At 48.4% G+C, this 24549-nt stretch overlaps 1 protein-coding gene across 1 annotated transcript in view; it reads right to left on the bottom strand.

Annotated features, from left to right (window-relative positions):
• The window catches only part of DCHS1 (dachsous cadherin-related 1), an 88343-nt gene that overhangs the window by 63315 nt on the left and 479 nt on the right, over positions 1-24549 (bottom strand). The window lies entirely within an intron of this gene.

Genomic DNA, 24549 nt, shown 5'->3' with positions numbered 1-24549 from the left:
CGCTGCGTGTCCCCAGATCTACAGGCAGATCCTGTGACACAGCGGGACATTGTGCTGTCGTTCGTGGTGCCGTTCTGCCGTCTCAATGACCCCAATGCTGGAGCCTGCACATCCCCACCCAGACTGGACTCTGCCCATTCCCACCCTCATCCAGGGCAGGTGGAAGTGTCCTGGCAGTTTAGCATCTTCCTGTGAGATGGCATCTCGCTCTTGAGCCGGACGGGAGAAATCTGGCAGGTAGCCCAGCAGGACTGAGCTGCTGAGAAGCTTCCACTCTTGCAGGCTGGAGTCCGGCTCAAAAGTCCCAAACAGGAAATCCTTCTAGGATGTGCTTGGGCTCTGATTCCCGGACGTTCACAGCAAGCAAAGGCTTCCTGCACTCAGAATGGAGGTTAAAAATAAAAGGCAGCAGGCACCTGCTAGGAGCACACACACGGCCGGGGCAGGAGGGGAGAGGACAGGAGCACATTTTTTCAGGCAAGATCCCAAGTTTGCCTCTGCCATTTAGAATGCCCTTGAAGTCCATGAAATACAAAGAAAGAGTTTCAAGATCACGTCACCCAGCAATCAGTGTCTCAGCTCAATATTCACAGCCAGGTCCAAGGAAACAGTGCCCGTGTACTCCTGCTGGACATAACCTGTCTAGAAAGCTTTGGACCTACAGTGCAAGAGTTTTTCTGCATCTCCTGCTTGTCTAGATGGACACAAAGCTCCTGCCACACAAAGTTCTTGCAACAGGCATATTTCTGTGCCACAGGGTTTGTTCATGAACAGCCTGAAACCCTGAAGGCAAGGTCCTCTCCCTGGGCTGAATGTGGTGGATGGTTTTAGAGCAGATAGAGTTCGTGGGTTCTGTTAATTTGTTTATGAGAATGTTTACAGTCTTGGAAATTTGGTGAAGTTCTGGCAGTGTTGGAAGCAGCTTGGCTGAGCAGTGGTTGTGACATCATGCTTGAAGTAAGGATGCCCAACTATCACCTCACTCCCCGCCTTTCTCATGGTGGCCTGGTAAGGACTCCCACAGTCTATTTTCCAGGGCCCCATCTAGCACAGTCCTAAATGCCCTGAACACTTGATTGTCAACCTTGCCTCTTTTCTTAGAAAAATTCTCTAGCACAGCAAAACCTGTGAAATAGTTGGGCCTAAAATGTTGCTCCTTCCTACCTCCGTGTCTTGAACATACATGATAGCGTGCATTGTGCCAGCTGGGAGTCCCACTGCTCAGCGTCTCATCTCTCCCAGCCCTGGACTTGTTCTTAATGTCCCTTGAGTTCCCAACCAGCAGCTCTCTTGTAGTTCATCCTGGGACTCCTCAGACAGCTCATTCAGTATTAAGTTACAGCAGCATCTAAAGGTTAAGACTTCAAGTGCAGCAATAAGACAATTCGTGCCCAGAAGACAAAATAATCAGAAGTGAGGACAAGGAGGTAGACACCACAAGGAGCACGGGTAAGGCTACAAGTGAGACAGGGGTTATATTATTTGCAAGTACTTTCTAAACAGCAGAGCATGGGCAGATTTTAAATAAGAGGAAAAAAAATCTAGGGCTCTCAACTGCTTCATTCCCATTCCTCAGAGGGCTCAGTTGAACCCAGAAGCCCCTGTCACACTCAGCAGATGTGCACCTAACTAGTTCTTAAACTCCTCCTATAATGAAGATCTCATAAACCTGCCACTCAATCTATCCACTGCTAAATTTCCTTTGCCGTTATTTAAACCCATTATTTCTTGTACTGTCAGGGACACTGGAAATACATTGTTATCTTTGCAACTGTCTTTTACAAATCAAGGTGGTTATCACATCTCACTCTTCTCTAAGCTGAACTGCCCCTTTAACCTTTCCATACTGTGTTTTCTCAACCCCTCATCTCCTCCAGGCTCTCCCAGGTTTCGACATTCTCTGAAGTGCACCAAGACTGGACACACCGCTGTGGCTTAAGGGCCTTATCACAGCAAAGCAGGGCCAGAAATGTTACTCCGTGCATCCTGCAAGTCATATTCCCGTTTATACCATCTCGTATGATGATATTTTGTTTTAGCAACAACTTGTCCTCTTCAACCCACAGGTCACTACAAAGTAAACACGGAGAACTACTGTATAGACTGTTGTTTCTTACAGTCTTTTATTCCTACCAAGCCGATAATCTTCCTGCCAAAGAATAATAATAATAATAATAATTTTAATATTTCTATCAATGCTGTTTAGTCTCTTGACTAATAATCTCCAAGGAAGTATGGAGTGAATAAACAGAAGCACACAGAGCAATAGGGAAATGATATTACTGCAGCTTTAATGATGTAAATGTAATGTTTGATATTTATAAAGACTGTCAAAAACTCCGAAGTGGTAAGAGAAGAGTTGTAAGAATGCGTCGATATCCATAGAACAAATTTCCACATGGAGAGCTTCAGAAAGATTAAAAAAATAAGTGATTTCTAAGGATCTGTAAGAAAGAAAAATTTTAATTATGTATGTTTCAATCCAGCAAATGAAAGCAGAACAGGAGCAACGGGGTGGAACTGCAGTTATACAAACTAAAAGTAAAGAGCAACGGTTCAATGGAAGGAGGAATAAATCACTAGAATAACTGAAAAAAGATAGCATAAGATATTCCTAGCAGTCAAGGTTGTCCATCTTCACCAGACGGGCTGCTGGGTCATCATGGCTAGTCTGTGCTTTTGCCAAGGAAGGCTGGACCAGATAGTCCTCGAGCTCCCTTCCAGCCCGGGACTCTGCAATTCTCTGATCTTCCTCAGGAGATGTGCCGGCTCAGTAAAAGTCTCAGGGCCTGAAAGAGGAATTTCTGCCTGAGGTTCTCCGAGCTTTGTGGTTCCCCAACGTCACAGACAGTGTCACCCCGTCCTGGTGCCCCAGCTGCCCTCTGAACCTGTGTGCTGCTCACCACAGGAAACTCTTCCCAGAGAGACGGTTGAACTGTGTCAAACCAAGGAATGGTTTTTATGATGAGAAAAGGGAATGAGAGGATGATGAGAAGGAAACCGTCTAAATATGTTTTAGTCTGTGAGCCAAGACAAAACTGAAATCAACATTTCCAGAGAGAGGAGTTGACTGAGCTGAGCCCTGTGCTACCGACTGCTCCACTTCCTGCCCTGGCTTCTTCCATCCTCCTCTGCTGGAATCTCTTCATCCATGTTTCTGCAGAGGGTGACCTCATTTGGCAGCGCTCTCCGCATACGCTGACTAAAGCCCACCCTTCTCGTAGGTGCCTCTTAGAAAGCTGCTCACTAAGGCCTGGACTTCCTCCCTGGTAGCAAACAAGTCTCCTTCTGTTCCCCTGAAAATCAGCTGGGAGGAAGCAAGATGGGGAGGTGGTTTCCGAAATACCGTGGATTGTGATTACAGACGTGGTCACGGATCCATGGGCTGGGGGTGGGGAGCACGGGAGCCGCAGGGGGAACCCCGATTATTTTTGTGTGAAGTGAACACATGCGTTTGATCAGCATTCACAAGCAGATACAAGCCTGATGGCAAAGGACCTGCTGGTGTTTTGTAAAAGGAAGAAAACAATTTGAGGAATATCCCTTCCCAGAGAATGTGGCTTTTGCTTTGGAGGAGCTTTCTATATATAGTGAGGTGATTATTTCAGAATGGAAAATGTTTGTTCAGGAAGGAAAGGCTCTGAGATCAGCAGAGTCAAGTCTCACCCACACGCTGCCAACTCCATTGGACTCTTCTGCCCAGCAGCAGGGAGCCGGACGGCGTTTGCAGGGGATGAGACTGTCCAGGGGTCACCATCTGTACCCCGGTACCTTGGGCCTCAAGCTCTGGGCTGGAACCGAGGGGCAGGTTCTGAATTGAGATCTGGTGATTCCTCCAGGAAAAAGAGAACGGCCGATGGTCTGACCTTCTTTTTGCCTTTGACAAATTAAGTTTATTGTCCACACCTGATGCACCAGATACCCCCCAAATACACCGTGCTCCCGTACCTGCCAGGAGGCAAACTGGCACCAAAGCCTGCAGTGGCCAAACAGCCCGGGCTAATTAGGCTGCACGATCTGGACGCTCTTAATAGACCTGACACAACAGAGACGGGAACTGCGGCTCCTCGGACTATGGAGAAGGGCCCTGGAACACAGGGACCCCCCTCCCGCTCCGCCCCGGAGAGAGGGAGGAAGCGTGTGACACGGCTCCATCTGCCGGGAGTCGGTGTGTCAACGCTCCCGGTCTCGGGAATACCGGGTATTGGCGCTTATGAGTTCCAGACACAGACCAGCACGCGTGCTAAACTTACCGTCTTTACATTATTTTAAAAAACCAAAAAGAAAAATCGTTACCTTGTAGCTTAAGCTGCTACGATGCACGAAAATTGCCAAAGACGTTACCATCAGGTTACATCAAATGCTCTAACCCAAGTCACAAACCAAACACATCCCATAGGTTAAAAATGCCCATATAAGCCCAGCACACACTTTAAACAGTTACTGGGACCTCCAGGTTAAATCACAGCTCTGACAGCAGAATCAGGTGATAAACAACCACCCACTCGATTCTGTTCCACGTAACCCTCACCGGCCGTAACTAAGACAGCAGAAAGTAAGTTTGGGTTATGAGTCAACTTCATGATTCTTAAATATCTAAAAATGATTCAGGCTGCTGTGAGGCACTGTGAGATGGAAGGGACAGGAGGAATACAGAGATCGTAGAATCAGAATTGTCTGGGTTGGAAGGGACCTTTAACATCATCTACTCCAACCATCAACCTATCTCTGATAAAAAGCCATCACTTAACCGTGTCAGTAAGCACTGTGTCAACCCAACTTTAAATACCTCCAGTGATGGTGCCTCAACCAATTCCCTTGTTGTTATCCATCAAGCAGACATGGGGTAGGGAAAACCAAAGCCCACCTAGAGCCAAGTCTGGGGAGAGGTGTGAAGTGCAACAGCAGGGACCTCTGCAGGGACAGCAGCAGCAGCTAAAGAAAACATGGGGCCACTGCTCAACGGGCCGAGCGCCCTGGTGACCAAGGACACCGAAAAGCAGCCTCCAGGAATTCCAGACCCCTGAGGCCAAAGGGAAACTCTGGATCTAGAAAGACTTCACCTCAGCGGAGGAGGGTCAGGTTAGGGCAGAGTGGGCTTAAACAAGTCCCCAGTGCCAGAAAACCTGCTCCTGCAGAGGCTCCTCTCCATGGGCTACAGCTTGTGTCCAGTTTTGGGCCCCTTACCACAAAAAAGACATGGAGGTGCTGGAGCGGGTCCAGAGAAGGGCAACAAAGCTGGTGAGGGGTCTGGAGAATAAGTCTTATGAGAAGCTGCTGAGGGAGCTGGGGTTGTTCAGTCTGAAGAAGAGGAGGCTGAGGGTAGACCTTATTGTGCTCTATAACTACCTGAGGGCTAACTTTGACCTCTTCAAGAAACTTCTAGGAGAAATCCCATGGGATAAGGCTCTGGAAGGTAGGAGGGCTCAAGAGAGCTGGTCGATATTCAAACATCGCTTTCTCCAAGCTCAGGATCGGTGCATCCCTAAGAGCAAGAAACCTGGCAAGGGAAGCAGGAGACCTGCGTGGTTAAGCAGGGAGCTTCTGAAAAAACTCAAGTGGAAGAAGGAAGTTTACACTGAGTGGAAGAGGGACTGACCACTTAGGAAGATTACAAGAATGCTGTTAGAGTATGTAGGGATGAAATGAGGAAAGCCAAGGTGTCCTTGGATTTAAAATTGGTAAGGGATGTTCAAAGTCAGCAAGAAGGGTTTTTCATGGATTTCACAGAGTTGGAAGGGACCTCTAGAGATTATCTAGTCCAACTCCCCGCTAAACAGGATTGCCTAGAGTACATTACTCAGGACTGCATCCAGGCGGGTCTTGAAGATCTCCAGAGAAGGGGACTCCATGATCTCCCTGGGCAGCCTGTTCCAGTGTTCTGTCACCTTCACTGTAAAGAAGTTTTTCCTCATATTTGAGTGGAACTTCCCATGTTCCAGCTTATGCCCGTTGCCCCTCATTCTATCGCTGGAAACCACTGAAAAGAGCCCAGCTCCATCATCCTTCAACCCACCCTTTAGGAACTTGTAAACATAGAATCATAGAATCATAGAATAGAATCATAGAATCATTCAGGTTGGAAGAGACCCTTGGGATCATCGAGTCCAACCATCTCCCCTACTCTACAAAGTCATCCCCTACACCATGTCCCTCAGCACTGCATCTAAACGGCCCTTAAACACAGCCAGGGATGGTGACTCCACCCCCTCCCTGGGCAGCCTGTTCCAATGCCCGACCACTCTTTCGGTGAAAAATTCTTTCCTAATGTTCAGTCTAAACCTACCCTGTTGGAGCTTGAAGCCGTTCCCTCTCATAGATAGGTCTCCTCTCAGTCTTCTCAAGGCTAAAGAGCCCCAGCTCTTTGAGCCTTTCCTCATAAGGGAAGTGCTCCAATCCCTCCATCATCTTGGTTGCATTACACTGGACTCTCTCCCGTAGTTCCCTGTCTCTCTTGAACTGGGGAGCCCAGAACTGGACACAGTATTCCAGTTGTGGCCTCACCAGTGCAGAGTAGAGGGGGAGAATGACCTCCCTTGACCTACTGGCCACACTTCTCCCTGTGCAGCCCAGGATTCCAGTGGCCCTCTTGGCAACAAGGGCACATTGCTGGCTCATGGAAAGCCTGCCATCCACCAGGACTCCCAGATCCTTTTCCTCTCTAGTACTTCCCAGAAGATCCACCCCTAACCTGTATTGGTGCCTGGGGTTCTTCGTCCCTAGGTGCAGGACCTTACATTTGCCCTTGTTGAACCTCATGAAGTTCTTCTCTGCCCAGCTCTCCAGCCTGTCCAGGTCACGCTGGATGGCGGCACAGCCCTCTGGAGTGTCAGCCAGCCCTCCCAGTTTGGTATCATCAGTGACCTTGCTGAGGATACACTCTGTCCGCTCATCCAGGTCATTTATGAATATGTTGAACAGGACTGGGCCAAGTATTGACCCCTGGGGGACGCCGCTGGTTACAGGCCTCCAACTTGACTCTGCTCCATTAATGACAACCCTCTGAGTTCTGTCACACAGCCAGGACTCAATCCACCTCACTGCCCCCTCATCTAGCTCACACTTCCTTAATTTTCTAATGAGGATGTTATGGGAGACAGTGTCAAAAGCCTTGCTGAAGTCAAGGTAGATGACATCTACTGCTCTCCCCTCATCCAGCCATCTAGTTATAACATCATAGAAGGCTATCAGATTGGTCGAGCATGATTTACCCTTGGTAAATCCATGCTGACCACTTCTAATAACTTCACTATCTTTAATGTGTTTGGAGATGACACCCAATCATTCCATTATTTTCCCAGGGACAGAGGTGAGACTAATTGGCCTGTAGTTCCCTGGGTCCTCCTTCTTGCCCTTTTTGTAGATTGGTGTGGTATTTGCCTTCTTCCAGTCCTCAGGAACATCTCCTGTTCTCCAAGACCTCTCATAAATGATAGAGAGTGGCTCAGCGATAACATCTGCCAGTTCTCTCAGCACTCGTGGGTGCATCCCATCAGGGCCCATAGACTTATGGATGTCTAGTTTGGCCAAGTGGTCTCTAACCCAATCCTCCCCAACAGAGGGAAAGTCTTCCTCTCTCCAGACCTTCCCCCTTGTCTCCAGGGTCTGGGATTCATGAGGGGCAGCTTTGGCAGTGAAGACTGAAGCAAAGCAGGCATTCAGCAGCTCCACCTTCTCTGTGTCTTCCACCACCAAGGCACCCACCTCATTCATCAATGGGCCTACATTTTCCTTAGCCTGCCTTTTTTTATTGATATACTGAAAAAAACTCTTGTTATCTTTAACTGTGTTAGCCAATTTAAGTTCTGCTTAGGCTTTGGCCCTTCTAATTTTTCCCCTACATAACTTCACTACACCTTGATATTGTTCATGAGTAACCAACCCCTTTTTCCAGAGATTGTAGACTTTCCTTTTCTCCCTGAGGTCCAGCCAAAGCCCTCTATTTAGCAGACTGGTCTTCTTCCCCGTCTGCCCTTTTTATGGGACCTGGGGAGGGCCTTCTCCTGCGCTTGTGAGAGTTCCTTCTTGAAGTATGACCAGCCTTCCTGGGCACCTTTGCCTTCAGGACTCTCCCAGGGGACACTCTCAACCATGTTCCTAAGCAGGCCAAAGTCTGCCTTTCAGAAGTCCAAGATGGCAGTTCTGCTGGCTCCTTGTCTTGCTTCTGCAAGAATTGAAAACTCTATGATCTCGTGATCACTCTGCCCAAGACGACCTTGAACCTTTACATCCCCCACGAGATTTTCTCTGTTAACAAGCAGTAGGGCGCTTTCCCTGGTTGACTCGTTCACCAGCTGTGTTAGGAAGTTGTCTTTCACACACTCTAGGAACCTCCGGGATTGTTCCCTCTCTCCTGTGTTATATTTCCAGCAGATGTCTGGGAAGTTGAAGTCCCCCACGAGAACAAGGGCGGGAGATTGCGAGAGCTTTTTCAGTTCCTGGTAGATTGTTTCATCGACTTCTACGTCCTGGTTTGGAGGTCTGCAATAAACTCCCACCATGATGTCTGTCTTGTTGGCCTTCCCCTTGAGTCTGACCCATAAACACTCTACACTGTCATTCCCATTATTAACTTCTAGGCATTCTAAGCTGTCTCTAACATAGAGGGCCCCCCCACCACCTCTCCTTCCTTGTCTATCCCTTCTGAAGAGTTTGTAGCTATTGATTGCAGCACTCCCGTTGTGTGAGTCATCTCACCACGTTTCTGTGATGGCAACTATATCATAGTTTTCCTGCAGTACAATGGCCTCCAGCTCCTCCTATTTGTTACCCATACTGCGTGCATTTGTGTAGATACACTTGAGCTGGGCTCCCAATTTCACCCCCATCCTTGGCCCTTTTCCCCCAGGCTCGTTACCATTGAGTCTGGTTTTATGTCCTTCCCCCTTCACTTCTAGTTTAAAGCCCTGTGCAAGAGCTTTGCTAACTCTTGGCCTAATACCCTTTTCCCCTTTCGGGACAGGGTTTTCCCTATCCCTACAATTCAAGGACATTGTAGGCAAAAGGAAAACTAGGGAAATGTGGGCCCGCTGTTGAATGAGACAGGTGCCATGGTGACAGAGGATGCAGAGAAGGTGGAGTTGCTGAATGCCTTCTTTGCTTCAATCTCAGGAGCCACAGAATTTGGAGGAATCAGAGAAAGCCTGGACAAAGGAAGACTTTCCCTTGGTGGAGGAAGACCAAGTTAAGTAACAGTTAAATAAACTAGATACCTGCAAGTCGTGGGTCCTGATGGGATGCACCCGTGAGTGCTGAGGGAGCTGGCAGAAGTCATTGCTGGGCTGCTCTCCAGCCAGAGGACTGGAGGAAAGCCAATGTCATCCCAGGCTTCAAAAAGGGCAAGAAGGAGGATCTGGGAAACTACAGGCCGGTCAGCCTCACCTCCATCCCTGGAAAGATGATGGAACGACTCATTCTGGGCGTCATCTCAAAACATCTGGAGGAAAAGAAAGCTATCAGAAGTAGTCAACACAGATTCACCAAGGGGAAATCATGTCTGACGAACCTGATATCCTTCTACGATGGCATGACTGGATGGATAGATGAGGGGAGGGCGGAAGATGTTGTCTACCTTGTCTTCAGCGAGGCTTTTAACACAGTCTCCCACAGCATCCTCATAGGTAAGTTTAGGAAGTGTGGATTAGAGGAATGGACAGTGAGGTGGATTGAAAACTGGCTGAAAGACAGAGCTCAGAGGGTTGTGATTAAGGGCACAGAATCTAGTTGGAGGTCCGTAACAAGTGGAGTCCCCCAGGGGTCAGTATTGGGTCCAGTCCTCTTCAATATATGGCCTGGATGAGGGGATCCAATGTATCCTCAGCAAGTTTGCTGATACAAAACTGGGAGGGGTGGCTGACACAGCAGAAGGCTGTGCTGCCATACAGTGAGACCTGGACAGGCTGGAGAGTTGGGTGGAGAGGAACATGATGAAGTTCATCAAAAAGCGCAGGTGCAGGCCGTCCCTGTGCACAGTAAAGTGAGCCGTCGAGGGAAAAGACCGGCCCGGCTGAACAAAGAGACAGGGTCACAGCTCAGGGAAAAAAATGAGAGTTTATGGCCTTTGGAAAAAAGGGCAGGCCACTCAGGAAGATTCTAAAGGTGTAGCAAAGTTATGTAGGGAAAAGATTAGAAAGGCCAAAGCCCAGCTTGAACTGAACCTGGCCTTGGATGTTAAAAGCAACAAAAAGAAATTCTATATATTAGTAGCAAGAGGAGGACTCGGGACAGTCTCCATCCACTATTGGATATGGGAGGCAAAGTGACAAAGTGAGGAGTAGTGACAAAGGATGAGGAGAAGGCTGAGGTGCTGAATGCCTTTTTTGCCTCAGTCTTTAGTAGTGGAGTAGGGTGTCCCCTGAGTACCCAGACCCCTGAGCCAGCAGATAAGGGCAGGGAGCAGAATGAAGCCCCTGTCATCCAAAGGGAAGCGGTGAGGGACCTGCTCCAGCACCTGGACATGAACAACTCTATGGGCCCAGATGGGATCGACCCAAGGGCACTGAGGGAACTGGTGGAAGTGCTTGTGGAGCCACTCTCCATCATTTACCAGCAGTCCTGGCAAACTGGGGAGGTCCCAGCCGACCGGCGTCTAGCAAATGTGACGCCCACCCACAAGAAGGGTCAGAAGGATGATCTGGGGAACTCCAGGCCTGTCAGTCTGATCTCGGTGCCTGGGAAGGCCATGGAACAGATCATCCTGAGTGCCATTATGCAGCGCATGAAGGACGCCCAGGTGATCAGGCCCAGCCAGCATGGGTTCACGAGGGGCAGGTCCTGCTTGACAAACCTGATCTCCTTCTATGACAAAGTGACCCGCTTGCTGGATGAAGGGAAGACTGTGGATGTAGTTTACCTGGACTTCAGCAAGGCCTTTGATACAGTCTCCCACAGTATCCTCTTGGAGAAACTGGCTGCTCATGGCTTAGATGGGAATACTCTCCACTGGGTTAAAAACTGGCTGGAGGGCCAGGCCCAGAGAGTGGTGGTCAATGGAGTTAAATCCAGTTGGCGGCCGGTCATGAGTGGTGTCCCACAGGGCTCGGTACTGGGACCCGTTCTCTTTAATATCTTTATCAATGATCTGGACGAGGGGATCGAGTGCACCCTCAGTTGGAGAAACTGGCTGCCCATGGCCTAGATGGGAATACTCTGCACTGGGTTAAAAACTGGCTGGAGGGCCGGGCCCAGAGAGTGGTGGGGAATGGAGTCAAATCCAGGTGGCGGCCGGTCACGAGTGATGTCCCACAGGGCTCAGTACTGGGACCCATTCCCTTTAACACCTTTATCAATTATCTGATGAGGGGATCGAGTGCACCCTCTGTCAGTTTGCAGATGACACCAAGCTGGGTGGCAGTGTTGACCTGCTGGAGGGTAGAGAGGCTCTGCAGAGGGATCTGGACAGGCTGGATCGATGGGCTGAGACCAACAGGATGAGTTTCAATAAAGCCAAGTGCCGGGTCCTGCACTTGGGTCACAACAACCCCATGCAACGCTACAGGCTGGGGGAAGAATGGCTGGAGAGCTGCCTGGTGGAAAAGGACCTGGGGGTGTTGGTCGCCTGTCGGCTGAACATGAGCCAGCAGTGTGCCCAGGTGGCCAAGAAGGCCAATGGTATCCTGGCCTGTATCAGGAACAGCGTGGGGAGTAGGACCCAAGAGGTGATCGTCCCCCTGTACTCGGCACTGGTGAGGCCTCACCTCGAGTGCTGTGTCCAGTTTTGGGCCCCTTTCCACAGAAAAGACATGGAGGTGCTGGAGCGGGTCCAGAGAAGGGCAACAAAGCTGGTGAGGGGTCTGGAGAGTAAGTCTTATGAGGAGCGGCTGAGGGAACTGGGGGTGTTTAGTCTGGAGGAGGCTGAGGGGAGACCTTATCGTGCTCTATAACTACCTGAAGGTGGGTGTAGAGAAGCGGGGGTCGGTCTCTTCTCCCAAGTCACAGGAGATAGGACAAGGGGAAACGGCCTCAAGTTGCACCAGGGGAGATTTAGATTGGATATTAGGAAACATTTCTTCACGGAAAGGGTTATCCAGCATTGGAATGGGCTGCCCAGGGAAGTGGTTGAGGCACCATCCCTGGAGGTGTTCAAAAGACGGGTTGACATGGTCCTCAGGAATATGGTTTATTGGTGTGGTTTTTTTGGTTTTGTGATGCGTGTGTGTGTGGTTTTTTCTGTTTTTGTTTTTGTTTTGTTTTGGTTTTTTTTAATCAGAGTTAGGTTGATGGTTGGACTAGATGATCTTTAAGGTCCCTTTCAACCTAGACGATTCTACGATTCTATGATTCTATAAGGCTGTGCCACCATGCAGCAAGAACCCTTCCCCCTTGTCCTATGGCTCCCTTCCCTCATCCAGAGTCCCTCCCAAGCTTTCCTGGAGCCCCCCCGCCTTTAGGGACTGGAAGGGGCTCCAAGGTCTCCCCGGAGCCTTCTCTTCCCCAGGCTGAACCCCCCCAACTCTCTCAGCCCCCCCTCCCAGCAGAGGGGTTCCAGTCCTCCCAGTATCTCCGGGGCCTCCTCTGGCCCCGCTCCAACAGCTCCGTGTCCTTCTGATGTTGGTGGCCCCAGAGCTGGAGGCAGCACTGGGCAGGGGGTGTCTCCCCAGAGCAGAGCAGGGCAGAGGGACAGAATCCCCACCCTCGCCCTGCTGGCCACGCTGCTGGGGATGCAGCCCAGGGTGCAGGGGGCTCTCTGGGCTGTCAGCACACATTTCCAGGGCCTGTTGAGCTTCTCATCCACCAACACCCCCGAGTCCTTCTCCTCAGGGCTGCTCTCCAACCATTCTCCGCCCAGCCTGGATTTGTGCCTGCGATTGCCCTGACCCGGGTGCAGGACCTGGTTGAAGCCCGAGGTTCGCAGGGGCCCATGTCTCCAGCCTCTCCAGGTCCCTCTGGATGCCATCCCTTCCCTGATCAACAAACCCCTACAGCGCAAGAAGGCTCAGCGATGGCCATAGGTGATGTGATCCTGAAGCTTGTGGAAAAATATGGGGAGTGACTGCTGAACTTAACTCAAAGGGGACTGGAGGGTGGCCTTTGTTTTAGACAAAGGCAGTATCAGTTGAGTGAATCGACTGGTGGTGTAAATAGCTTTCTGTGAGTTAGTCAAAGAGGTGTGCATGTCCTCCTGAGCGAGCCAGACCAGCACAGGCTAAGTATACACATGGCTTAGCCCAACATAGAGTATAACAACTGAGCAACCAACAACATGAACTTTGAAGTGAGCAATGGGCTTGGCTTCAGCCCACGTATTCCATCCCAGCATCGTACCGGTGAGCATGGAGAGACTGGTAACTGGAATCACGTTTGTATTGAGACTGAAATGTTTATTGCAATTGCTATGCATTGTGATTGTTGTGATTTCAGCACACGCTGTATCCCTCTGCCAAATCAAACCCCATGTCAGGCCAAGTATTTTCAAATAAGTAAGTCTGCGGCCAAACATTAAACCCTCCTCGTGTGCAATTTCTAAAAGAACCTGGTCAGAGAGTATTGGCCCCTGACAACTGACCAAACAAAACAGCAATGGTTTTCCTGAAGTGATGGCCTGATATAAAGCAGGGGATACAGACAACCTGAAATCCCAGCAGCATCTGCATTTCACCCTGCAGCAACCCACGTTGTAACACTGGCTTAAATGCTGCTTGTGCATGAAGAGCTCCCTCAGGAATCACAGACAGGCCAACCCTTGCTGGGAGACATAACAGACACCATCATCCCACATAAATCCCATTATCCCAATGACCTACACAATGTGCTCTTCATTGCCATCTTCTCATCTCACGCACAGAACCACTGAAACGCCATCACAGCCCCACTGAAACACCAGCACAGCCCTCATCAACAGCCACCCACATCTCACACCATCACAGCACCACTGAAACACCAGCACAGCCCTCACCAACAGCCACCTACATCTCACACCATCACAGCCCCACTGAAACACCAGCACAGCACTCACCAGCAGCCACCCTCCTCTCACACCAGCACAGTACCAGTGAAACACCAGCACAGCCCTTGCCAGCAGCCACCCTACAGCCAGCACTGTCCCCCCAGCCACTGCAGGCTCTCACTGCTGGGTTCCAGCACGCTGCAAAGGTGTCTCTGGGTGTTCCCCCCAAAGCCACCGCTCCCTCAAATGCCATTACAGCCCCTCGGTGCTCTCAATCCCATCCCGTGCTTTAACAGCCTAAAGTTTCAACCAGGTGTTTTGTTTGGTTTGTTGCTGTTGTCGCTGCTGAACTCACGCCCAATATCGTGTTTTCACTGGCTAAGGCACCAGGCTTCCCTGCACGAATAACTACTCGTAAACGATTAATAGAGATAAGCTTAGAATCTATAAAAATGGAAAAGAGGCTGATTTCTACACCCAAGATTTCCACACACCAAGAAGCCTGGTGTCAAAAGCACAGGTACTAATAGTAATAAGGATATGGAAAGCCTTATTTCTCAGGTGGAAACAATTAGAATTTAATTTTAATTTGGTTCTGACTGGCACTCCAGAATGGGATGAACGGGCATAGATAACTGCAGCAATTGGTAATGGAAGCTATTTTTAACCAATTCTACCATATTAAAGATTAAACATTTGGTAAATACCTAATGCAGTACCTATATTTAGGAGGAGATTTCTTAAAAAGTATTTTGAACAATTACAGCTCTGTTAGCTTGATTGTAACAGAATACAAAACTGCCCTGGATACAATCTCATAGAACAGACCCATTCAGCTCAAAAGCAGGATACAAACTTTTAACAGCCCAAGTAATTAACAATATGAACAACTAATGACGTGAATTTCTGGTCATTGGTAACTCCTCAATCAAATTGTGTTTGTGTGTGGTTTTGCTTTGTTTTGGTTTTTTGGGCGTTGGGTTCTTCCCCTCCCCCCCCAAATGTTTGTTAATAAGTCAAGGAAAATATAAATCAGGGAAGTTCTATGGCATGCGTTTTACAAGATGACAGACTGATTCACAGTACTCTTTTGGTGGTTTTATGATTTATGAATGCGAGTAACTGTATCCCAGATTAATCTGCATCCTACTGTTTTGGAGATAAGACCCATGGTTACACATGAAATTAGACTGTGGATCTTATAATTGCAAGACATAATTAAACAAAAGGGTCAAGAAGATTCAAGGATTGGAGGTTTTCAAGGATAAGAATATTAGTGTCACATTACCATGGATTGCAAAAAATAAGCTTTCATTATGGGAACATGTCTGCTTTTGGCATGTCAAGTATTTATCTTGCAATAGAAAAGGAGGCAATTGGTAAGTGGAAATAGAAAATTTCTAAGTGACATAGTTCCTAGGTCATGTAAAACTAGCGCCAAGGGAAAAAGAAAGACTAAACCCCTGACAGCACTAAAGTTAATAAAGATGGTATGTTTTTGTTTTTGAAGTAAACTAAGAACAAAAGAAATCCAGCATAGGCCAGTCTGTTACCTGGAGACAATAAATCACTGGTCAAAATTCTCTTTTGTAGGTGTGAGATACAAGATGAAAACATTAGAAGGCAATAAACAGTAGACCAGCAATAACAGATGTTTTTTAAATCTATAAGCCAGATTGATTTGCACCTATGAGTCTAAAGAAGCTCACGGAGAAGACCTACGGTTTGCTGATCCTGCATGAGCATGGGGCTTGGGCAAGATGACTTGGGATTTCAGTGAGGCTCTTGCTACTGTCCTTCAGTACCGTTCTGGCCAAGCTCTCCAGCTGTGGGAGCAGAAGGTTCATGGTGCGCTGGGTGAAGAACCAGCTGGACACCGGGGCCCAAAGGGTCATAGTGATGGGGCTACATCTGGCTGGCAACTGAGCTGTTTCTTGATGCTCAGTCCTAGGGCCAGTTCTGTTCAATACTTCTATCAACAATCTGGATGCAGGAGTTGAATGCACCATTAGTAAATCTGATGATGATACTAAACTGGGAGGTGCTGTGGACTCTCTTGAGGGACATGAGGCCTTGCAGAGGGATCTAGATAGATCAGAGCATTGGTGTGAGAAACCAATCATCAGTGGCATGAAATTTAACAAAACCAAAAGCTGGGTTCTGCACCTGGGATGGACTAATGCTGGACACAAGTATAAATGGGACGAGGAGTGTCTGGAGATCAGCCCTGCAGAAAGGGACTTGGGGTGCTGGCTGGCAGCAGGCTCGATAGGAGCCAGCATGTGCCCTGGCACCACAAGGGCAAACTGCATCCTGGGGTGTATCAAACACAGCACCAGCAGAAGGGCAAGAGAGGCGACTCTGCCGCTGTGCTTAGCAATGGCCTCACCTCACTGTGTGCAGTCCTGGGCCCCACAGTTTAAGAAGGATGTGAAGGTGCTTGAACGCACCCAGAGGAGGGCATCAAAGCTGATGAAGGAGCTGAAGGCACATCCTCTGGGGAGCAGCTGAGGACTCCGGGTTTGTCTGTCTGGAGAAAAAGAGACTGAGGGAAAATGGCATTGCTCTCTGCAGCTTCCTGAGGGGATGAGGAGAGGGAGGCGCTGAGCTCTTCTCCCTGGTACCGCGGGTCAGGACACATGGGAATGGGTCACAGCTGTGTCAGGGGAGGCTCAGACTGGACATGAGGAAGTATTTCTTTACAGAGGGGGTGGTCAAACTCTGGAACAGGCTTCCTAGAGAGGCATTTGGACAGTGCCCTTAATGCCCTAATGCTTTAACTTTTGGTCAGCCCTGAAGCGGTCAGGCAGTTGGAGCAGGTGATCATTGTAGGTCGTTTCCAAGAGGAACTATTCTATTCTAATGGAGAGTATTTTCTGGTTTCATTACTATCAAAGGCAAAAGACTCTTCCTAGCACTTTCCCAGGTCTGTCCCACCCTGTGTCCAGATCTGCACTTAAAGAGACAACAAATCCAACATCACTCACCTAAGAAACACTGGGATATGCAGTGGCTTTAGCATCCTCTGCCACAGCCATGGGACAGAATGAATGATAGCAGCTTTTAGCACCCTGCAGTTCTGAGAGCCACTATCCCCCACTTACATTACACACAACTATAGGACCCCTGTTTTATGCTGACTATTGATTCTTTATTTCTCAAATAAATAAAGAAGCAGAATATAAGATATAAGTGTAATTTCCAGAAAATTAACACATCTCACAGCACTTGCTTTGTGCCTGAGTGATTTTGTGCATCTCAGGTTTTATGTCTCATTCACATTGTACCCTGTAGTCTTGGAGGCTAAGTCCAGAGCCCACTGTGCTGCAAACTCACTATTCATTGAAAAAATATCATCTACAAACTTCATCTTCCCTTCCAGAGCAAACAATGAAAGATTCACATAAATTGCACTTGAAGATTACAATAACGGAATAAAGTAGGTAAGAAATTTCGCATTTGTGATGTGGAGAAGAAAGAGGAGAAGAATGAAAGCAAGGCAAAGAGAAAGGTTATTTCTTCTTCCTTTCCTGTGGGAGGAAGCAGAGAGCTCTTACAAAGAAAGAGCTGAAAGCAGGAGGAGGAAAGAGTTTGAAGAATGAGCTAAGACAGGCTAAAGGAACCTGAAATTGAGAACAAGGGAATCAGTAAAACTTTGAACCTTCCCATTTTAAACTAGGAAGATGGCAAATTGATAGTGGGAGGAAAAGCAGCAAAGTGGCAGAATTCAGGCTGTTGACGGGAGTTTGTTAATACCCATGCAGGAGGTGAGAGATCCCAGGAGTCTGCATGGGCTGAGGGCTTTCAGGCCTGAGCTTCTAATGGAGGAGAAGGGGAAAAGGAATCAAGGGTAGGGGACAACAGAGCACAAAGAGAATTAGCCAGTGGAGAAGCGTAAGCGGTGATTGTAAGCAGAAGAAGAGAAAGAGCAAGAAAATAAAAGGAGACAGGATGGCAGGGTGGACCTGGTGACAGCAGCACGAAAGCTGAACTCAGCACCACTGAGGAGGAAAAGGGGAAGGGAGCAGGGAGGGGAAGAGGCAGCAATGGAAAAGCAGCCGTGCAGCATTCCCCTGCAGCCTGACCCAGCTCAAGCAACACGGTCCATCAGGAATTTAGATCATGAAATGTCAAATAAGGGCATCGCAGTCTCTGAAGGACTCAGAACATACACGGGGAGGCCATGAAGATACCACGGACGGATGCGTTTTTTACAGAGGGCACTTCAGAAACAGCAGGAGAAGGCAAGGTGATGTTAAAATCAACAATCTGACCTGGTGAGTAAGCAGAAAAGATGGAAGGAAATATTAATCAAACTAAGGGGGAGGGAAGGAAGTAGCAGCTCTTGCAGTAGGGATGCAGGATTTAGATTTATACTTAAAATGGGAAAACAAAACCAAGGCAGAGAAAGGATCTAGCAAAGGTAATGTGAACCACTAACACATAAGGGTAACAAGATGAAGCATTAATATTAGTAAAACAGGAGGAATAAAAAAGTATGAATGGCACATAAACAAGAGCCCTCCCTCAAAGCATTTGGAAAATGCTGAGCAGGTAATTTTCATAGCAGGACCCCAAAGTGTTGGGCTGTACCTGGTTACCCTGGAGGAAAAGATCATGATTGCAAGGCAAGGCATAAAAATGAAGATAAGAACATCTTCCACACGTCTGCAACATTCCCTGCTGGGTTATGAACAGCAGCAGTCCCAGCTCTACATTAGTCCTGGGGACAGGCTAGAGGGACACTTGCTGGAGCGAGTGCAGAGGAGGGCAACGAAACTAGTGAAGGGCCTGGAAGACAAATCATATGAGGAGCGGCTGAGGGACCTGGGACTGTTTAGTATGAGGAAAAGGAGGCTGAGGGGAGACCTCATCACTCTCTACAACTACTTGAAAGGACACTGTAGAGAGGTTGGTGCTGGTCTCTTCTCCCAGGTAATTAATGACAGAACAAGAGGGAACGGCTTCAAGCTCCAACAGGGTAGGTTTAGGCTAAACATTAGGAAGGAATTTTTCACAGAAAGAGTGGTCGGGCATTGGAACAGGCTGCCCAGGGAGGTGGTTGAGTCGCCATCCCTGGATGTGTTTAAGGGCCGTTTAGATGGGGTACTGAGGGACATGGTGTAGGGGAGGGCTTTGTAGAGTAGGGGAGATGGGTGGACTCGATGATCCCAAGGGTCTCTTCCAACCTGAACGACTCTATGATTCTATGACAAGCCCAGAGTGCCATTCTCCATAGTACAATGTCACCTCAAGCAGAGCCGAGAGATGGGACAAAGGCGAAAAAAGCCTGTTCTGCTTCCATTTCTAATTGGTGCTTGCTTTACCCTGCTGTTCTGATTCTGGCAGAGGGAGTCTTGTCCTCCTGGGAAGAGCTTTATTCTGGATCTTACTAAGAATTGGTCTCATCCTCCAACAAGAACCCCTTTCCCACGGGGTGGTAACAGCCTCCATTCTGCAGCCCTTTTCTCTGTAACAGGCTGCACCGCGACTGCACTGTTCATCATCTCCTGCAACGGCAAGCAGCCCGCCTGCTCTGCATTGATGGGAGATAATGAAAACCTTCCTTACAACTGCTTTCTCCACTCAGAATAGAAGGTGCCTCCCTCTCCATTATGAAACCCACCCCCAGCCCAAAACAAAGGCCAGAAGTTTCTGGCAAGTACAGATTTCACCACAAGAAAGCAGGGGCCAGCATAATTTATATTGTTTCCTCCCTTGCCATCTATGTGTGGGGCCCCAAAGTGATGACATCGTGGCCCAGATGCTATAAACAAGGCCAAATCCACGGACCAGAGACTTCCTGGAGACTGGCTGCATTAGGTTATGAGTTCTTCGGAGCAGAGATGAAGCTGAGAGATCAGGAAGTTGCAAAACTGGGAGTGAGGAGGATGCTGGAGAGATACTTTCCCTTTGCTAGTCCTGTCCATCTGAGCTTCTGAGGAAGGAACTGGTGAATGTGACTCTGGTTTTAGCAACACATGGATGGGGAATTCTAATCTGGGGAAAGCAGCACTATGTCAGCTGGCAAACATGGCAATATAATACTGGTGGCCCTTGAAACATCAGGAAATTGGTAAGAAATAACATCACCTGCCAGAGGAACACAGAAGGACCCTGACAAAATTAACTCACAGTCCAAATACAGATTTGACTTCATTTTCTGAAAGTCCTGTTGTCTAGTTAATTTTACAACCATTTTAAAACTAGAGACGCTGTGCCGTCAACCTCTGAATATGGGGGAGACCTCAAACCAGAACTCCTTTCAACTTTTAACCAGAATGGGTTCGAAATGCTGATCCCAGAACACTGACATTATGACAGTAATTGTTATAATAAATATATATATATATAATACCAATACTTCTTTTCAGTTGGAATATATTATTGTTGTAGGTCCCTTCCAACTAAACTATTCTATTCTATATTGTCCTTTTAATACACACTTCAAAAGATCTTTTGGTCTATTTCATCAAACTGAGAACTCATATTCTATTGGTCATCTAATGCAACCAATAAATCCTTTAATTCCTGCTCTCCAGGACACAGCCACCAATCTGTAACCGTGTGCTGCTCTGTGGGACTCTCCTAGAACAACCCCGCTGGCTGACAATCATCTATTGTAAAATACAGCAACAGAGTTTAAGTCAAAAGTTGATGAATTACTGCTCAGAGTTTAATCATCTCTTCATGCACTGCTGACAAATGCCCTACACAAATCCCTCATCTATCTATGATGTGCCAAAATTCCTTTTTTTTTTTGCTTGCCCCATTGGAGGTACGAAATTTGGTCTTACCCCCATCTTACAGATGGGGAACTGAGACAGAGATTTGAGGAGGAAACAGTGTAAGAGGCAGGTTTGTGAAGGCTTTCAAGTCACCAAAGAAACTGTGAAACAGCCAGTGTCTAATTTTTGCATTTGGAGAGAAGAAAAGGGCAGGGTCTTTTTCTCCGAAACCTGAAGGGTGCTCTGAGGAGGGAGGCTGGAGCTGGCTACAGCAGCTGGAGGAGCAGCACCCCCATACATCAGGCCCCTAAACACAGGCAGAAAGGTTACTTTTGAAACTTCCCTCAGTAGAAGCTAAAGGCTCCTATCTTGCTCATATCTCTGAAAAAATGCACACTGGACAATAACTCAAACTGGAGTTTGACCTGTTCAGAGAGAAAAAGCAAATTGAGATGGTATGATAAGGCCTTTGAAGAGCACGAACATAAGCGCAATACAGCAGCAACTTATGTTTATCGGAAGTATCACGGGTGCTTTACCCCAATTCATGTTTATTCACAAAATGTAGAGAATCACTACATGTCATTGCAACAGATACATTTGGTAATGTGCTACTTAAAACGGGGAAAGCAGCAGGTAGTACAGGAATTCTGCAGTGGGCAGGAGATGAAGAGCCTCCCACCAAGCAGACGAAAGGCAGTGCGGGAGTCGGTATCACTCGATGGGAAGCGTGTGAGCATCCATCTGCAAGGAGAAGACTTCGAGACGTTTTTCAGGAAGGCAATGACTAGGAAGCTGCGATTGTGTTCAAAGCGTTCAAGGCCAGGTAGGACAGGGCTTTAAGCAACCTGTTCCAGTGAAAGATGTCCCTGCTCACAGCAGGGGGGGTGGACTAGATGATCTTTATAGGTCTCCTCCAACCCAAACCGTTCTATGATTCTGTGATTGCATCTTGTTTTGTTAATCACAGCCTCTTTGCTGGCACAGATGTATTTTGTGAAGTATTCAGGTTGTACACTCCAGACTCGTGTGTGCACATAAGACTTACAACTTCTGTTGTTTATCCCGACATTTTGCTGCACTGACCTTACCCTGACAAGACCTTGCCTTGTCACTGAGGCCTCTCTGTGGTACAACATTACAACAATGTGATGGAGATCTGAGACTCATACCATATGTTCTCCTGGACCCGATTCCTACCCCACTGTCCTAGACTGGCAGATGAAACTCGCCCTCCACTCTTGCGATGACCGGGAGCAAAAGGACAATACCAGTAGTGTTAGAACCAAATATTTGGGGTAGCAGTATTTTTAACGCACAGTCCTACTGCTTACACAACACAGATCTGTAACCTTTTTATCATTGCTAGAACTGTTTCCCAGGTGCAAGCTGACAGAGGCTGTGCTGCAGCTGGGACCCTTCAGTGTGCACCCAAGAGGTTAAGAAAGCAGAACAGGTACGGGAAAATGCTTGTAGTGGGTCAGACACACAGAGTTTGTGTTGCTGAGTCAGCCCATAGAAAGACCTAAACTTCCTTGGCCCACCTTGAATGGAAGCCAGTCTTGATACTGTAGATACAGAGTACTTCTGTGGGCACAAACCCTCCCGTTTTATCTTCTGTCGCTTCGTGGTGCTGGTGCCTCACCTTCCATGCTGGGCAGGCTGGCCGTGCTCCCCTCTCTGGAGCGCTCCCTGTTACTCATTTGGGGCTCTCTGACGTCAGCTCTGAGGTCAGGCAGGCGGGGATGCCTGTCCCTTGCCCGCTCCCAAACACAAAAGACTATAGATAGCTGCTGCAGCAAATGCTTTTCATTACGTACTCCCCAGCCCCCCGACCGCCTGCCTGGCTGGGGGTGGGAGCAGTGTGGGGCCCCGGGATGCCTGTGCTGCTCGCTATGTGTTTTCTGTTATTTGGGGTGAGTGGCGCATTCTTCACAAGCTTTGAATGTCGTGCAGAGCCCCAGGGGAATCCTCAGAGGAGGCGAGAGGGGCAGGGGAGGGTTGCCCATCAGCCCAGGGAAGAGGCATCCCCTCCCCATGTCAGCCTGAAGGTGTCCGAACCAGGGGGAAGTGCCAGGTCTTTGACAGCACACCCTCCGCACGCAGCATCCACCCCCCCTCAGAAATGTATTTACCAGCTTTCTACTTCCCACCAGCAGAACTTGCTTAGCTAGCCTTTGTCTGGCAAAACACAGACCAAGAGGCCATAAATCTGTCTGCTTGTACACTTGGAGTCAGTGCCAGAAAAGTAAAGGAACAATTTCAGATTAACTGTGAATCAAGAATAAATGTATAAAAATTGGACGCTAGTACATGCGACAAGAAATCTTGAGGAGATTTCTAGGTATTACAGCAATCAGGCTCCAAAACATCCCTCCAAACTAAGAAGAATATAGAAGCAAAAATCCCATCTGCTTCTAAACTAGATAAAATGATGAGTGACTGCAGGATTTTCTATCTGTGACAGTGAGGGGCTGGACACACAGACCCAAGGATGGCAGCACAGCACCTCCTCATCCTTCACCAAGGAAATCTGATATAGAGACTCCCTCCCTGGAGCACACGTGGTGCCTTGCACTGAGGATGGGAAACCAACCTGCCAGCCCCCCAGCCCCCCAAAACCCCTCCTATTTGGGTCTGTGTTCTTGCCCAGCTCATGTTTCAGCATTGGCTCACAGAGTTTGCACAGATTGTTATGGATATAGCAACATAGGACTGGAAAGGACTTCCTGGGATGGCTGGATGCAGTGACTTCAGTGGCCACTCCCCCCAACTTGCTGCCATGTGTTTTGTTCCATCATAATTCTCAGGATTCTAGTGTCACTGGAAATCCTGCAGGATCTGAAGTGTCAGCAGGATGGGTAGGCATTCCCTGTAAGTCCTAACCTCAAACTAAATCAAAACATCATTGCCAGGTCCCAGAGGCGTGACAAGATCAACAAAGCGATGAACAGCTAGGAAAAAGGAGCCTGTAGGAAAAGGACACCTCGATCTCTGCAGAAACTGTGCACACATCTAGAACACAAACAGAAATACAGGAGCTACCACGATGTGTGGTACCCTGTGCTGTTACTGCAGCAGGTTGGACCAGCTACGTCAGGTATGCCAGGAATCACCTAAAGGGTAACACTAATAAAATACACCTCCGAGGAAAATTTTCATGTTGTTGTTGATAAAATGCAAGCACTGGGCAGAGGATTGAGATTATGGGTCCCAGTTAGAAATATGCATACTGACCATTCTCTATAAAAGTGACATTTTGAGACTGTAACTTATTTAATGCACAATATACTAATTTGTGGAGTGCATGATGTGTAGAGACACTGAACAGGACTGTAAGCATGGTTCCCGGGACACCTTACATAGCTCAGGCTACCACAGCTCCTCTACAACTCCTAGTACAAATCCTAAAGAGAGACAACATGAAACATTCTCCCCTGCTACAGACAGTCCCGGGGCTCTGCCTGTTTGTCCTTAGCACTGCCAGCTTTTCCCAAAACACATGCAGTCACCAGCGCCAGCTCTACTCTCATCCGCAGCACTGGGAACCGGGCATGGGCAGAATCACTGTGGGTCCTGCTGCAGAGTTCTGCACCCCTCCATTTGGCTCTACACCAGGAATTGCACCATGCCCTGGGCAGCTCCGCACCCTGCCCTGGGAGTTGAGCACCCTGCCCCCTGGAGATGGGCACACTGTCCCAGGAGCTAGAATCATAGAATAGTTTGGGTGGGAAGGGACCTTACAGCCCACCCTGTCCCACCCCCCGCCCTGGGCAGGGACACCTCCCACCAGAGCAGGTTGCTTCAAGCCCCCTCCAACCTGCCCTTGAACCCCTCCAGGGATGGGGCAGCCACAGCTTCTCGGGGCAACCTGGGCCAGGCTCTCAATCCATCCATCCATCCATCCATCCATCCATCCATCCATCCATCCATCCA

The sequence above is a fragment of the Calidris pugnax genome, unplaced genomic scaffold, assembly GCF_001431845.1.
Source record: "Calidris pugnax isolate Ruff unplaced genomic scaffold, ASM143184v1 scaffold607, whole genome shotgun sequence".
In the NCBI taxonomy this organism is placed as follows: domain Eukaryota; kingdom Metazoa; phylum Chordata; class Aves; order Charadriiformes; family Scolopacidae; genus Calidris; species Calidris pugnax.
The sequence above is the reverse complement of the archived record's forward strand: the minus strand, read 5'-3'. Positions and strand labels throughout refer to the sequence as shown.